Genomic DNA, 15,784 nt, shown 5'->3' with positions numbered 1-15,784 from the left:
ATTTCCATTCCTATCCTCAACCCTAGTTCTTGATTATACTTTTAGTGATTCATCCACCTTCCTTATGTGGTACTGATCTTAAGAAAAGTTGCCAGGATTCTTTGTGTATACTGATTGGCATACAAAGGAAAGTCTTGATAGAATTACTGCTTCCTCAACTAAAGTTCACTTTTACCCAGTAAATTTCGGTTTAAGTTTTTAATTTGTGATGGTTTCATTGTTTATTATAAACTTAAAGATACATCTTTTATACTCTTTAAGGATTTAAGGCCACAGGTAATACTAAAACATGCAGCACAGGACAATTAAAATGTTTTAAAAGGGCAATCAGGTAGCAGTTGCTTTTGAAACAAATGCTTGTCTAGAAGGAAGGTTATTAAAGTTCAGTACTACATTTTTTCCAAATTTCGTTTTACCTAAAGTATCAAAAAAGCCCCACAAACTTTGTATTGTTATAGGAAATATAAATTAGTCTGGAGAGGCAGCCTTTTTTCTTGCATCAATTTCTGAATTAAAAAGTTTGATAGCTTTTTCTTTTTTTAATATATTTTTGTTGTAACATTGGTTTATAACATTGTGTAAGTTTCATGTGTACAACATATATTTCTACTTCTGTATACACTACAGCATGCTTACCCCTTTTTCACCTGCCCCCACCCCTTCCCCTCTGGTAACCACTACTCTGTTCTCTGTGTGTTTGTTTTGTTTTTTATGTTCCACATATGAGTGAAATCATACAGTATTTGTCTTTCTCTTTCTGACTTGTTTCACTTGACACAATACCTTCAATGTCCATCCATGTTGTCCCACATGGCAAAATTCATCTTTTTATGGCTGAGTTGTATTCCATTATATACCACATCTTTATCCTTTTATCTATTGGTGGACACTCAAGTTGTTTCTGTATTTTACTTGTCATTAATGCTGTGATGAACATAGAGTGCGTATATCTTTTGTACTTAGTATTTTGTATTCTTTGGGTGAATACTTATAAGTGGGATAGCTGGATTATATGGTAGTTCTATTTTAGTATTTTGAGGAATCTTTATACTGTTTTTCCGTACTGGCTGCACCAATTTACATTCCCACCAGCAGAGTAGGAGGGTTCCCTTTTCTCCACATCCTTGCTAACACTTGTTTCTTTCTATTTATTTAAATTATTTTGTGTTTTTTTAGGGCCTCACCTGTGACATATAGAAATTCCTAGGCTGGGAGGTTGAATCATAGTTGTAGCTGCCGGCTTATGCCACAGATCACACACCAGATCCCAGCCGTGTCTGCGACCTAACCATAGCTCATGGCAATGCCGTATTCTTAACCCACCGAGTGAGGCTAGGGATCCAGCCCACGTCCTCATGGACACTAGTCGGATTTGTTACAATGGGAACTCTGTCTTTCTTGCTTTCTTGATAATAGCCATTCTACTAGGCGTGATCTCTCTCTCTCTTTTTTCTTTTTGTTTTGTGATTTGCATTTCCCTAGTGATATTGAACATCTTTTCATCTGCTTGTTTGGCCATCTGTATGTATGTCGTCTTCGGAAAAATGTTTATTCAGTTTCTCTGCCCATTTTTTAATCAGGTTGTTTTTGTTATTGAGTTACAGCTTTTTCTTTTTATTTTATTTATTTATTTATTTATTTTTGGTCTTTTTTTTTTTTTTGCTATTTCTTGGGCCGCTCCCGCAGCATGTGGAGGTTCCCAGGCTAGGGGTCTAATTGGAGGTGTAGCCACCGGCCTACGCAAGACCCACAGCAACGCAGGATCCGAGCTGCGTCTGCAACCTACACCACAGCTCACGGCAACGCCAGATCCTTAACCCACTGAGCAAGGGCAGGGACCGAACCCGAAACCTCATGGTTCCTAGTCGGATTCGTTAACAACTGCGCCACGACGGGAACTCCAGCTTTTTCTTTTTATATGGGCCTTTTTGGGGGGGAGGTCACTGAGTGCAGCAGCCTGATGTGGAATCTCAGTTTCCAGACCACGGATTGAACCTGGGGTGCAGCTCTGAAAGCACCGAGTCGTAACCACTAGACAACCAGGGAGCTCCCTTAAATGGCTTTATTGATAGAATTCACACACCAATTTAAATTGTACAGTTTAATAATTTTAATATATTCACAGAGCTATGTAAGTATCACCTCAATTATATCATTCCCAAAAGAAACTTCTTACCCTAAACCTGTTACTTCCCCAAACTCCTATCATCCCCAGAGGTAAACAACAACCAATATACTTTCTATCTCTAAAATTTGCCTATTTCACTTAGCATGTTTTCAGGGTTCGTCCATGTCGTAGCATGTATCAGTATTTTTATTGCTGAATGATATTCTTTTGTATCATATGCCACATTGTATTTATCCACTTAACAGTTGGTGGACATTTGGATTATTTCCAGTTTTTGGCTAGTATAAATAATACTGCTATGAACATTTGTGTATATAAGTTTTTTGTCAACATAAGTTTTTATTTTTCAAGTTTTTATTTTTCCTGAATATATACTAGGGGTGGACTAACTGGGTCATATTGTTACTCTGTACTTAGCCTTTGAGGAAACTCCAAGTCCATTTTTCCAGAGTGGCTCTGTCATTTTGGATTCCCGCCAGCAGTGTATGAGGAATCCAATTTCTCCACATCCTCAGTAATACTTATTACTGTCTGCCATCCTGTTTTGTGAGGTGGTATCATTTTTGTCGTTTTGATTTGTATTTCCCTGTTATTAATGATGTTGAACATCTTTTTTATCAGATCCTTGCCCATTTATTAATTTGGCTATTTTTCTTTTTATTACGGAGTTGTAGGAGTTCTTTATGTATCAGATACACGATTTGCAAATTTTTTCTCCCATTCTGTAGGTTGTCTTTCTACTTTCTTTCTTTTTTTTTTTTTTTTTTTAGGGCCTCAGGTGTGCCATATGGAAGTTACCAGGCTAGGGGTCAAATCAAGCTAAAGCTTCAGGCCACAGCCACGCAGGATCCGAGCAGTGTCTGAGACCTACACCACAACTCACAGCAATGCTAGATCCTTAATCCACTGAATGAAGCCAGGAATTGAACCCGAGTCCTCATAGATACTATGCTAGTTGATTCGTTTCCACTGTGCCACAATTGGAACTCCTGTCTTTCTACTTTCTTTGTCATATACTTTGAAGCACAAAAGCTTATAATTATGAAGTCCTGTTTATTGTTGACTTCTATAGTTTTGACTAAGGGGCCTAGGTGGATAGGGCACAAAGAAGAGGAGCTGGTTTGAGGGAGCCACTAGAGTTGGGAAGAGTGCCATGAGAGATGGTCACAGGCCCAGGAGGGGAGAATTTCCCAGGTTATTCCTTAGGCACAAAGATTTCATTTTTTTCCATCCACCTTTTAATTTTCTTTTTATCCACATATTGTTTAAAACTTTTCCATGGAAATACTTTTCCTATTTGCCATGTGTTTCTAAACCAGTAAGTCCTAATTTGGGCATATACTAGAATCACTTGGCCATCTGAACTTCAAATTTTGGGGGGTCCTGGTGTAACTGAATGGGAATCACCTGGGGCAGTGCTCCAGCATGTATAATTTAAAACCTTTGTGAAGACTGGCTTGCTCTTTACCAAGATTGTTTCTTTTCCTCTTGGATCCCAGTTAACTTTTGCATACTAGGCCCTCTTGCACTTGGGGGTAGCTGTATGATTAAAAACTTGCTGTAGAAAATTAAGCAGATGTATTGAGTGTCTTCACTCCTGGCAAACACACACTTCCCTTGAACAACTCTGTTTTCTCTGCCTGCTGGCTGGGTGTTGTCTGCCAGAGCAACTTTGGAAGGAGGGGTCCAAGAGAGCTGAATTTCTGTCAGCCTGTGTCATCTCCAGCCTCCTCACACCCCCAGCTGATCATTAACAGGACTTTTTGAATTTCATCAAGACATGAAATAAAAGTAAACATATTATGCCACATTTGGGAATTATCTATTATAACATCCACTGTTACTTTAATTGCTGTAACTCCTTAGATTATTATCCATTGCCCTTGGTTTACTATTTTATATTTTTAAATTCGTTTATTTAGTAGGTTAGTCTTCAGCTGTTGACTTCCAGACCTTATGTATAAATACTGTTTTTTCTTTGTAATTATTTTCATGGAAATGGTTATAATTAACGTCCTGATTATGTTATTAGTCAACAAACATTTGTATGCCTACTACCTGCTGGTCTTTGAAAATGGGGATAGATCTATGTATAAAACAGCTCTGATTTTTAGTATGGGATAAGATGGAATTAGATAACGGTAGTTTTCTTACCTGTACTTTGAAAGTATCAAGGGAGAAATGACTAACTGTACTAAACATTGGAGTTGAGGGTCCTTCTTAAAATTTATTTTAATGGGATTTTATTTACTTACATTCCTCCTGTAATAATTGTTCTCTGTCATTATTGGTAGACAGGAGCCATACATAACGTGAGTAAAATACCCTTTTAAAGGAGCAAAATCTACAAGTGCATTTTTGGCAGATGAGTTACATGGGGGTATTTCATTTGATGATATGCTTTTCCTTAATCTTTACTACCAAGAAAGAACCAAATGCTTTATTTAGGGGAATTGCAAATCTTTGTCTCGATGCATATTAAATTGTTAAACTTTTCCTGCAGCTAACTAAAGTTTTTTTGTTTTAAAGAAATAGCTTGTTGATTGCATTTCCTCTTCCCCTTTTCCTTTTGAGGGAACTCTTGGATTAGAAATGATCAAAGTCAGGAGTTCCCATTGTGGTGCAGTGGAAACAAATCCGACTAGTACCCATGAGGATGCAGGTTTGATTCCTGGCCTCACTCAGTGGGTTAAGGATCTGGTGTTGCTTTGGTTGTGGTGTAGGCCAGCAGCTGTAGCTCTGATTCGACTCCTAGCCTGGGAACGGCCATAAAAAGCAAAAAAAGAAATGATGACAGAGTTCCCATTGTGGCTCAACAGGTTAAGGATTCAACATTGTTTCTGAGGATGTGGATTAGATCCCTGGCCTCACTCAGCGGGTCAAGGATCTGGTATTGTCTCAATCTGCAGCATAGGTTGCAAATAAGCTCAGGTTGTATTGCTGTGGCTGTGGTGTAGGCCTGCAGCTGCAGCTCAGATTACTAGCCTGGGAACTTCCATGTGCTACAGGTGCAACTGTTTAAAAAAAAAAAAAAAGATGTTGAAAGTCAGAAAGGATCTACTTAGCTATCTTTTGTATTTTTAATTAGTGTAAATTAATTAGGATAAAATCAGATAATTCAAACAGGACTTTGAAAGATTGTGTGTGTATGTGTGTATGGATGGGTAAACAAAAGGCTTCTTTTACTGGATAGTTCTCTGAATGGCGAAGAGCTTTCCCATACTTTTTGAAAGCTTATATGCTAGACAGTGTATAGTTCCAGAGTGTCAGACTGGGTCATGCTAAGAGTGAGAAGAGTGTCCCTAGGAGAACTTTAAACAGGCAGGTGACAATCACATCCTGGAGAAATGGAGTTCTTTGGATTTGGGGTTAACAATAGCTGGCTCTTAAGTGATGTAAAAGCAAACTACAGCATCAGGGTGGGCGATGGAGTTGAAACCTCTCAACAGATCAGAGTAGCAAGTGTTTCAGTTAGAGACAATAAGTAGCCTATTCCAAAGTGTAGATAGGTAGTTAGAAACTAGCCTGTCTGTAAGAGCTTTAGATTCAAGTAGAGAAGATATCTGGAATAGAGAGACTTCTTTCAGTAGAGGAGGTCTGTAACCCTGCGGACTTTCTCATTTGATAGTCTAGCAGGGACAGTAAGAGGGAACCTGGTGGGAGTATTTCACAGCTTAGGAACTTGTCAAGGATTATATTGGCATTCTCTTGTGGATCAGTGGATTTCAGATCCATCATTGTCACTGTAGCAGCTTGAGTTACTGCTGTGGCATGGGTTCACATCCCTGATCTAGGAATGCCTGCATGTTGCAAGTGCGGCCAAAAAAGAAAAAAAAGAGATAAATGAGGTACAGTAGAGGTGTGCTGTAGAAAGTGTTCTGGAAGATTGTGTATATGTTAGACAATGATTGATCTACTACTACAATGGTGAATGACTTTTCTCTTTTAAAGAAACTTATTGTAAGTTATTTTATTTTATTTATTTATTTATTTTTGTCTTTTTGTCTTTAGTTGTTGTTGTTCTTGTTGCTATTTCTTGGGCCGCTCTCGCGGCATATGGAGGTTCCCAGGCTAGGGGTTGAATCGGAGCTGTAGCCACCGGCCTACGCCAGAGCCACTGCAACGCAGGATCCGAGCCGCGTCTGCAACCTACACCACAGCTCACGGCAACGCCGGATCGTTAACCCACTGAGCAAGGGCAGGGACCGAACCCGCAACCTCATGGTTCCTAGTCGGATTCGTTAACCACTGCGCCACGACGGGAACTCCTATTGTAAGTTATTTTAAATAGAGTCCCTTGGGAGTTCCCGTCGTGGCGCAGTGGTTAACGAATCCGACTAGGAACCATGAGGTTGCGGGTTCGGTCCCTGCCCTTGCTCAGTGGGTTAACGATCCGGCGTTGCCGTGAGCTGTGGTGTAGGTTGCAGACGCGGCTCGGATCCTGCGTTGCTGTGGCTCTGGTGTAGGCCGGTGGCCACGGCTCCGATTCGACCCCTAGCCTGGGAACCTCCATATGCCGCAGGAGCGGCCCAAGAAATAGCAAAAAGACAAAAAAAAAAAAAAAAAAAAAAAAAAAATAAATAGAGTCCCTTAATAAAACAACTTATCCTTTATCTTTTATCTTAAAGCTGAATTTCTATATATCACCTTCACTTCAATTTAGCTATATTGACTTGACTGCTTAACTGTTACAGATGATGCATAATATATGGATTGTTTTGTGTGTCCTGGTACATTACTGGTTTTAGAGCCTCCTGTGTTTTGGCTGTTAAATTATTGTTTTGAAATATTAATCAACCTGTTTGTGTTTTCTTTCTTTACTAGCAATGTTCTACATACTGAGACTCCGTACTGTATTATAAAAACTCTTTACCTGCTCATCTTTTAGTTTCCTCAGCATCTTGGAGCCACCGTTTTGAACTTGAAATTCCTTTTCTCTGACCACAACTTCTTTCATTGTTGGTTCTCCCATTTCTTCATCTTCAGTAAACCTGATCTTGGCTGTATTGAAAACCTACTTCACCTAGATGGCTAGGTTCAGTTTAGACACAAACTGACCTCTTGAGAAGTCTTGACCTCCTGATTTGAGCAGTAGGACAGCTTTTCCTCCTGGTATTTCTTGAGATTTTATGTAGGTAACCTGTCTATTTGGACTTCCAGGTGTTGACTGATGTTTCCTTGTTTCTAGTCCATTCCAGTCTCCAATCCTGCTACAGTCTCACTCTTTTGGTCTGTCCGGAGGTTTCCCACCTCATTTCATTGCACTCTCAGCTTTCAATTCTGCTCTTCCACCGCTGCCTCTTTTCTTAAGTCCTTTGGCAACTTCTTAAACCTCAGCTCCTAACTTAACACACACCTCAATCTCTTCCCTTTTGTCTCAGTCTGCAGCCTCTTGCAGTTTGTCCATTCTTTCCATTTCCACCCCTTTCTCAGGCTATTTTCAGCAAGCCTTGTTTCCTGGGGAGTTTTACCCACATTTCCTCCTGTTAGTGCTGTTACATCAATCTTACATTCTTTTTTTTTTTTTTTTGCTTTTTAGGGCTGCACCCATGGCATATGGAGGTTCCCAGGCTAGGGGTCGGGTCAAATTGGAGTTACAACTGTCAGCCTCTACCACAGTCACAGCAACTCGGGATCCGAGCCTCATCTGCAACTACATCACAGCTCACGGCAATGCCAGATCCTTAACTCACTGAGGCCAGGGATCGAACCTGCAACCTCATGGTTCCTAGTCGGATTCTTTTCTTCTGCTCTATGATGGGAACTCCCAGTCTTATATTCTTATCCTCTACTTTTTCTACTCCTGTTCTTAGCCCTAGTACTACCCTCTCAGGTTATGGCTTCATTCTTTCCTATGGCTTTGTCAGGCAAGAGAAACAAATGACTTAAATTGTTAAGTGAATAATAGTAGTTAATTGAATATCTGGAATGATAGAATATGTACTTTAAATCTGGCTCATTAACTTATCACTCTATGTTGTTGTTGTTTGGCTGTGCCTGCAGCATGCGGAAGTTCCTAGGCCGGGGATTGAACATGAGACACAGCAGTGACAATGCCGAATCCTTAAGCACTAGGCCACCAGGAAACTCCAGTTTATCCCTCTGTGACCTTGGGCAAGTTATTTCACTTAAGTTTGTGTTTCCTCACCTTGAAAAGGGAGGTAATTGTGTCTAGCTTCCATAATTGTTGAATTAAACGAGAGTGTGTAAAGCCTCTTCTATATAGTTGGCCCTTGATAAATGGCAGCCACCGTTGTATTGAAAGACTTTGGCTTGAGAAACCTGGACAGCTCTGCTACTTTCTTACTGTATGACCTTGGGCAAAGAAACTGAACCAGAGCTGTGGTTTGTTTTTGACATCTTTACTGAGATATAATTTACATACCATCAAATCTATCCATTTAAATAATGTACAGTTCACTGTGATATGCGTCCCCGCTGCCCCCCAAAGTAAATCCACAGGGTTGTGCAGCTATCAACCATGGCCTAATTTTGGAACATTTTTATCACCTCAGAAAGATGCTCCCTACCATTTAGCAGTTATTCTTATTTTCCCTAATCTCTGATCCTTTTTCTCAGCTTTAGGCAACCACTAATTTACAGGCATACCCTGGAGATATTGCAGGTTCCATTCCAGACCACTCCAATAAAGTGAATATTGCACTAAAGCAAGTCACCCAAATTGTTAGGTTTCCCAGTGCATATAAAAGTTATGTTTACACTCTATTATATTAAGTATATTATGTCTAAGAAAACAATGTATATGCCTTAATTAAAATGTTCTTTTTTGCTGAAAAATGCAAACCATTTGACAGTGCAAGGTTGCTGCAAACCTTCAAATTGTATATAAAAAAAGCAGTATCTGTGAAGTGCAATAAAGCGAAATATGCCTGTACTTTCTGTCTCTATGCATTTGTCTATTCTAGACACTTCATACAAGTGTAATCATATAATATGTGATCTTTTGTGACTAGCTTCTTTTACTTTGAAAGTTTTCAAAGTTCATTCATATTTTACCGGGTATCAGAACTCAATTTCTTTTTATTGACAGAAAATATTCCATTGTATGGATATACCATATTGGGTTTAATCCATTCATCACATGATATTTCTACTTTATGCATGTTTTTAATCTGTAAAATGGGCATGGCTGTGTTGCCTTTATTGGATTGTGACAGTGTTGATTAAGTGTCTAGTATTTACTCAGTAAAAGTCCACTTACCTCTAAACAATTTAAACCCCTGTATACCCTTGTCTTTCTCAGTCAACCTGCGGATTACTTCTGCCATGCATATTCCCTCCTTCAGCTCTGGGACCACTGAGAATTGATGAAGAAAGTAATAAAACCAAGCTGAATATACTGCAGTTTTCTGATGTCTAACTTCATTTGTACCCCCATGGCTATTTAACAGTCCTTATATCTTTTTTATGTCCATTAATCTTTAATTTCTCTCTTTGTTTTAATTAATTATATTTTTGGCTGTGCCTATGGCATGTGGAGATTTCTGGGCCAGGGATTGAACCTGCACCACAGCAGCAATGCTGCTATAGTGGCAGTGCTGCATCCTTAACCCACTGCACTGCAACAGAACAACTACCTTCTCCATTTTAACACACAGTCTCTCCTCATTTACTAAGAGAAATCTACCTACCAGTGTAGGCTTTCTTATTGATCCCCTTCCTTTTTGCAAATCATTTATTTCTACTCTTTGCTTTCTGCTTTTATTTATTTATTTTTTATTTTGACTCAGAGAAATGAATATGCATTTCTTTCTCAGACTATTCTACTTATACTCCTACTCATATCTTCATCTGAGACTTAAATGTATTATTTCTTATTTACTTTTTGTGCTCTCCTTGCTCCCACATGTTGTTATGTGTTAGTATCTGGATGGACACTACCTATTCATCAGGATTCTAATACTCAGATTGGGCAAAATCAGGGAAGCAACACCCATTTAGAATTCAACCTTAACCAAGGTTCTTTCTGTTCGGATGTTACAGTGTAACTTTAAAAATATTTCTTCCTTCAGTGTAAAGCAGTAAATCAAGGCTATTTGAGTTGAATTTCTTTGATTTGGATAATGAAAACATTTTCCTTTCCATTGTCATATGTTGAGGCTGAGTATGTGATATCTGTAAACAAGATGATTTCTTTTCCTGTATACTTTTGTTATTATCCCTAGAGACAAAGCTGACCCATCCTTCAGGTAGCCTTCTTTCTGAGCCGCATTGATTCTGGTATGTGTTGACTTTGTTGGCTTTCATTTCATTCCATATTCCTATGTGCCTAATTGCCCTATCAAAAGATCTTTTTTAACTCAGTCTTTCCATTTACAGCCCAGTCGTTTTCTGTTGTGTTATCTACAGCAAAGATCCTGTATAGCTGATCAACCTTTCTAGTTGGATTCAGGGAGCAGCAGATTGGTTAGATCAGTAGCTTTTTTTTTTTAAACAATTTATTGAGATATAATTTACATACCATAAAATTCACCTGTTTTAGGAATACAGTTCACAGGGTTCCCATCGTGGCTCAGTGCCAACAAACCTGACTAATATCCATGAGGATGCGGGTTCAATTCCTGGCCTCACTCAGTGAGTTAAGGGTCCGGCATTGCTTTGAGCTGTGGTGTAGGTCACAGATGCGGCTCAGATCTGGCATTGCTGTAGATGTGATGTAGGCCGGCAGCTGTAGCTACGATTTGACCTCTAGCCTGGAAACTTCCTTATGCTGCAGGTGCGGCCCTAAAAAGATCAAGGAAAAAAAAAAAGAAGAATTCATTTAAATTACTTAGTGAATTTAAAGAGCTATGTACCTGGAGTTCCTGTTGAGTAGCTGGAACTCAGCAGGTTTAAGAACCTGACATAATGTTGGAGAGAATGTGGGTTCGATCCCTGGCCTCACTCAGTGGGTTAAGGATCCGGCATTGCTGCAGGCTGCAGCATAGGTCGCAGACGTGGCTCGGATCTGGTATTGCTGTAGATGTGATGTAGGCTGGCAGATGCAGCTCTGATTTGATCCCTAGCCTGGGAACTTTTATGTGCTGCAGGTGTGGCCGTAAAAGGGGGAAAAAAAAGTTATATACCCTTCACCACACTACTGTTTTGAAACATTTCCATCACCCAGAAAGATACTTATCTGGGAAAACCTCAAGTCTCTTCCTGTGTGTTTGTCCTTTATTCTCACAGTAGTACTATATTTTCTGACGCCAGAGGGGTGTCTTAATCAGCTATTCTTATACTGCTTGCTGTGAGATCTCATCAGATCCCATAACTCAGGGCCTTAGTCCTGCACTACTGCCCTCCTGCCTCATAAGCCTGTTGTAAACCCAAGTTATCACCTGTGCTTCTGACTGGCTGTAAATTGAAGGCTCTTGATTAATTTGCTAGTGTAGCTAACAGAAGTTAGAGAAACATCTGCTTACTAGATTGTCAGTAAATAACTCAGGGACGGTCAGATGGAAGGGATGTATAGAGCAATGTATGAGGGACGGGGCATGAGACTTTCATGCTCTCATGGATTGCCACTTTCCCTGAATCTCCACATGTTCACCAACCTGGAGGCTTTATTACATAGGCATACTGGGTTGACTCATTGGCCATTGGTGATTGAACTCAGTCTCTAGCCCCTCTTCCCTCACCAGAGGTGGGGATGAGGTAAGACTGAAAGTGCCAACCCTCTAATACCTGCTTGGTACTCCTGGCAGTCAAAGCCATTGTTAGGGAGTTCCCGTTGTGACTCAGCAGAAATGAATCTGACTAGCATCCATGAGGACGAAAGTTGGATCCCTGGCCTCGCTCAGAGGGTTAAGGGTCCAGCATTGCCGTGAGCTGTGATGTATGTTGCAGACTCAGCTCCCGGATCCTGTGTTGCTGTGGTGAAGGCTCTCAGCTACAGCTTTGATTGGACCCCTAGCCTGGGAACCTCCATATGCCATGGTGTGGTCCTAAAAGACAAAAAGCAAAACAAAACTAAACATTCTTAGGTGTTTTGTAGAAGTCACCTCATTAGCATAATAAGACACCTTTATTGCTCTCATCTCAGGAAGTTCCAAGAGTTTTTAGTAGCTCTGTGCCATGAAGGGGCACAGAGACCAAATATATACTTATTAAAAATCACAGTATCATAGGCGTTCTCATTGTGGCTCAGTGGGTTAAGGACTTGACATTGTCTCTGTGAGGATGCAGATATGATTCCTGGCCTTGCCCAGTGGGTTAAGGATATGGCATTGTCGTAAGCTGTGGTGTAGGTTGCACATGCAGCTCAGATCTGTTGTTGCTGTGGCTGTGGTGTAGGCCTGCAACTGCAGCTCCATTTCAACCTCTGGCCTGGGAGCTTCCGTGTATGCCACAGATGTGGCAGTAAAAAGAAAAAAAAAATATCATAATGCCTGATAATAATTTCTGGTCACTTCTGGTCCCCCTTTTAGCCCTGGGCAGCCACGTATTGGTGGTCTGTCTTTAGATATACCTTTCCTGGACAATTCATGTAAATGGAATCATATATGATCTTTTTTGTCTGCCATCTTTCTTTAGCATACATGTTTTTGAGGTTTGTTCATGTTGTAGTATATATTCTTCATTGCTGAATAATGTTCCATTGTATGGATATACCACATTTTGTTTATCCATTAACCACTTGATAGAAATTTGAATTATTTCCCATTTTGGGCAGTTATGGATTATGCTGCTGTGAATATTCATATATATAAACCTTTATGTAGATGTGTGTTTTAGTTTTTCTTGGGAAGATTCATATGAGTGGAGTTGCTTAGTTGTATGGTAAGCTTATGTTTTAAGTATAGCCAAACCATGTAATCCCTATTGTTTATTGCTGGGTTTGGCTTGCTCATATTTTGTTTATCTCTCTATTCTTATGATGTCTTTGTCTGACTTTGGTATGAGGGTAATGTTGGCCTCATAGAAAGAATTGGGAAGTGTTCCTTGCTCTCTTCTGGAAGACTTTGTGAAGGATTTATATTATTTCTTCTTTAAATGTTTGATAGAATTCAGCAGTGGGCCTATCTGTATATGCCAGGCCTTTTCTTTGTGGTAAACTCTTAAATTACTAATTCTCTTTGTTCACTTGGCTCCCCCGCCTTTTCAGCCACACCTACAGCTAATGGAAGTTCCCGGGTCAGGGGTTGAATCCAAGCCACAGCAGTGACCTATGCCACAGCTGTGACAATGCTGGATCCTTCACCTGCTGTGCCACAGTGGGGACTCCTCTTTCTTCACTTGTTAGAGGTCTCTTCAGATTTTCTGTTTACCCTTGAGTCAGTTTTGATAATTTGTGTCTTTCAGGGAATTTGTTAATTTTATCTAAGGTGTCTGGGAGTTCCTGGTGGCTCAGTAGTTTAAGGATCTGGCCTTGTCACTGCTGTGGTTTGGGTTTGATCATTGCCTGGGAACTTCTGCATGCCATGGGCATGGCCAAAAAAAAAACAAAAAACAAAACAAAACAAAAACACACCAAAAGTCTAATTTGTTGGCATAAAGTTGTTAAAATATTCCCTCATAATCCTTGTAATTTCTCTAAGGTTGGTAGTGATGTACCCCTTTTCATTTCTGATTTAGGTAATTTGTCTTCATTCTTTATTTTCCCTGGTCAATCTAGCTAAAGGTGTGGCAATTTTATTGGTCTTTTCAAAGACCCAACTTTTGGTTTGATTGATTTTTTTTTTTTCCCCTATTTTTTTTTTTCCTGTTTTCTATGGTATTGAATTTCCTTCTAACATTTTCAATTTTTTTCCTTCTGAGTTTAGTTTGTTTTCTCTAAGTGCTCAAAATGAAAGCTTTTTTGAGATCTGTCTTTTCTAATATCGGTGTGTGCAGCTATTTATTTCCCTTTAAATACTCTTAACTATCCTATAAGTTTTGGTATGTTTTTGTTTTCAGTCAGTTCAAAATACATTCTAAGGAAGTTCCTGCTGTGGGACTGTGGGTTAAGAATCCAACTACAGGAGTTCCCGCTGTGGCTCAGTGGAAACGAACCTGACCAGTATCCATGACAACGTGGGTTTGACCCCTGGCCTTGCTCAATGGATCAAGGATCTGACGTTTCCATGAGCTGTAGTGTGGGTTGCAGGCGTGACTCAGATCCCTTGTTGCTGTGGCTGTAGCTTAGGCTGGCAGCTGTAGCTCCAATTCGATCCCTAGCCTGGGAAGTTCCATATGCTGCAGGTTTGGCCCTAAAACAAACAAACAAAAAACCAAAAGAACCTTGCATAGTGTCCATGAGGGTGAGGTTCAATCCCTGGCCTCGCTCAATGGGTTAAGGATCCAGCATTGCTGCAGGCTACAGCATAGGTTACAGTGTGACTCAGATCTGGTGTTGCCATGGCTCTGGTGTAGGCCTCAGCTGCAGCTCTGATTTGACCCCTAGCCCAGGAACTTCCATACGCTGCAAGTGCATCTATTAAAAAACAAAAAGAAACAAAAAAATTTAAATGTCCATTGACAGATGCATGGATTAAGAAGAGGTTGTACATAAACACAGTGGAGTACTACTTAGCCATAAAAAGGAACGCAACAGTGCTACTTGCAGCAACATGGATGTAGCTAGAGAGTCTCATGTTAAATGAAGTAAGAGAAAAACAACACATGGTATCACTTATATGTGGAATCTAAAATGTGGCACAAAATAACCTATCTACAAAACAGACATGGGGAACAGACTCGTGATTGCCAGGGGAGAGGAGGAAGGGAGTGGGATGGACTGGGAATTTGGGGTTAGTAGATGCAAACTATTAATTTAGAATGGATAAGCAATGAGATCCTACTGTATAGCACAGAAAACTAAATCCAGTCTTTTGGGACAGACCATGATGGGAGATAATATAAAGAAAGGAATGTATATGTATGTATGACTGGGTCACTTTGCTGTAAAGCAGAAATTGGTACAACATTGTAAATCAAGTGTACTTCCATAAAAAAAAGAAAAAAATTCTAAGTTCCCTTGTGATTTTGTCTTTGACCCGTTTTATTTATTTACTTTTTTTTTTTTTTTTTTTGTCTTTTGTCTTTTTAGGGCTACACTTGAGGCATATGGAGGTTCCCAGGCTAGGGCTGAATTGGAGCCATAGCTGCTGGCCTGCACCACAGCTCATGGCAATTCAGGATCCTTAACCCACTGAATGGGGCCAGGGATTGAACCCACATCTTCATGGATGCTAGTTGGGTTTGTTAACCACTGAGCCACGATGGGAACTCCCCATGTTTTATTTAGAAGTGTCTTGTTTGATATCCAAACAAATTTCCCCAATTGTTTGTTTTCTAATTTAATTCCATTGTGATTGCAGAATACTATTTATTTTTGTCTCATTCAGTTATTTTAAATTTGATATTTGTTTTTATTGTCCAGCATGAGGTCTCTCATAGAGAATATTCCATGTGTGCTTGAGAAGAATGTGAATTCTGTGGTTGGGTGGAGTCTTTAGTACATGTCAGCTCATGTTGGTTAATAGTATTGTTTAAATTATTCTTGCTGATTTCCTGTTTACTTGTTCTATCCATTTATGATGGTAGGGTATTGAAGTCTTTAGCTCTCATTGTTTAATTGCCTATTTCCCCTTTCATTTTTTATTTCCTCTATTTTGGGGCTGTTTTTAAGGTGCTTATGTTTATATTCATTGTATCTTCTATGGAATTTTTACT

The 15,784-nt window shown here is 39.7% G+C and overlaps 1 protein-coding gene and 1 long non-coding RNA gene across 7 annotated transcripts in view; both read left to right on the top strand.

The window, feature by feature from the left end:
* Positions 1–15,784, top strand: part of ANKRD28 (ankyrin repeat domain 28) — a 216,253-nt gene that overhangs the window by 7,161 nt on the left and 193,308 nt on the right. The window lies entirely within an intron of this gene.
* Positions 2,405–12,100, top strand: LOC146397191 (uncharacterized). Its single transcript, XR_014825083.1, has 2 exons — positions 2,405–6,420; positions 6,713–12,100. It is a non-coding gene; the product is annotated as an uncharacterized LOC146397191 (long non-coding RNA).

The sequence above is a fragment of the Sus scrofa genome, chromosome 13 (assembly GCF_054392235.1).
Source record: "Sus scrofa isolate SSC_HxYL_T2T_F1_AM1 chromosome 13, Sscrofa_HxYL_maternal_Yorkshire_Landrace_v2.0, whole genome shotgun sequence".
Classification (NCBI taxonomy): Eukaryota; Metazoa; Chordata; class Mammalia; order Artiodactyla; family Suidae; genus Sus; species Sus scrofa.
Note: the sequence above shows the minus strand (reverse complement) of the source record. Positions and strands in the feature narration are given on the sequence as shown.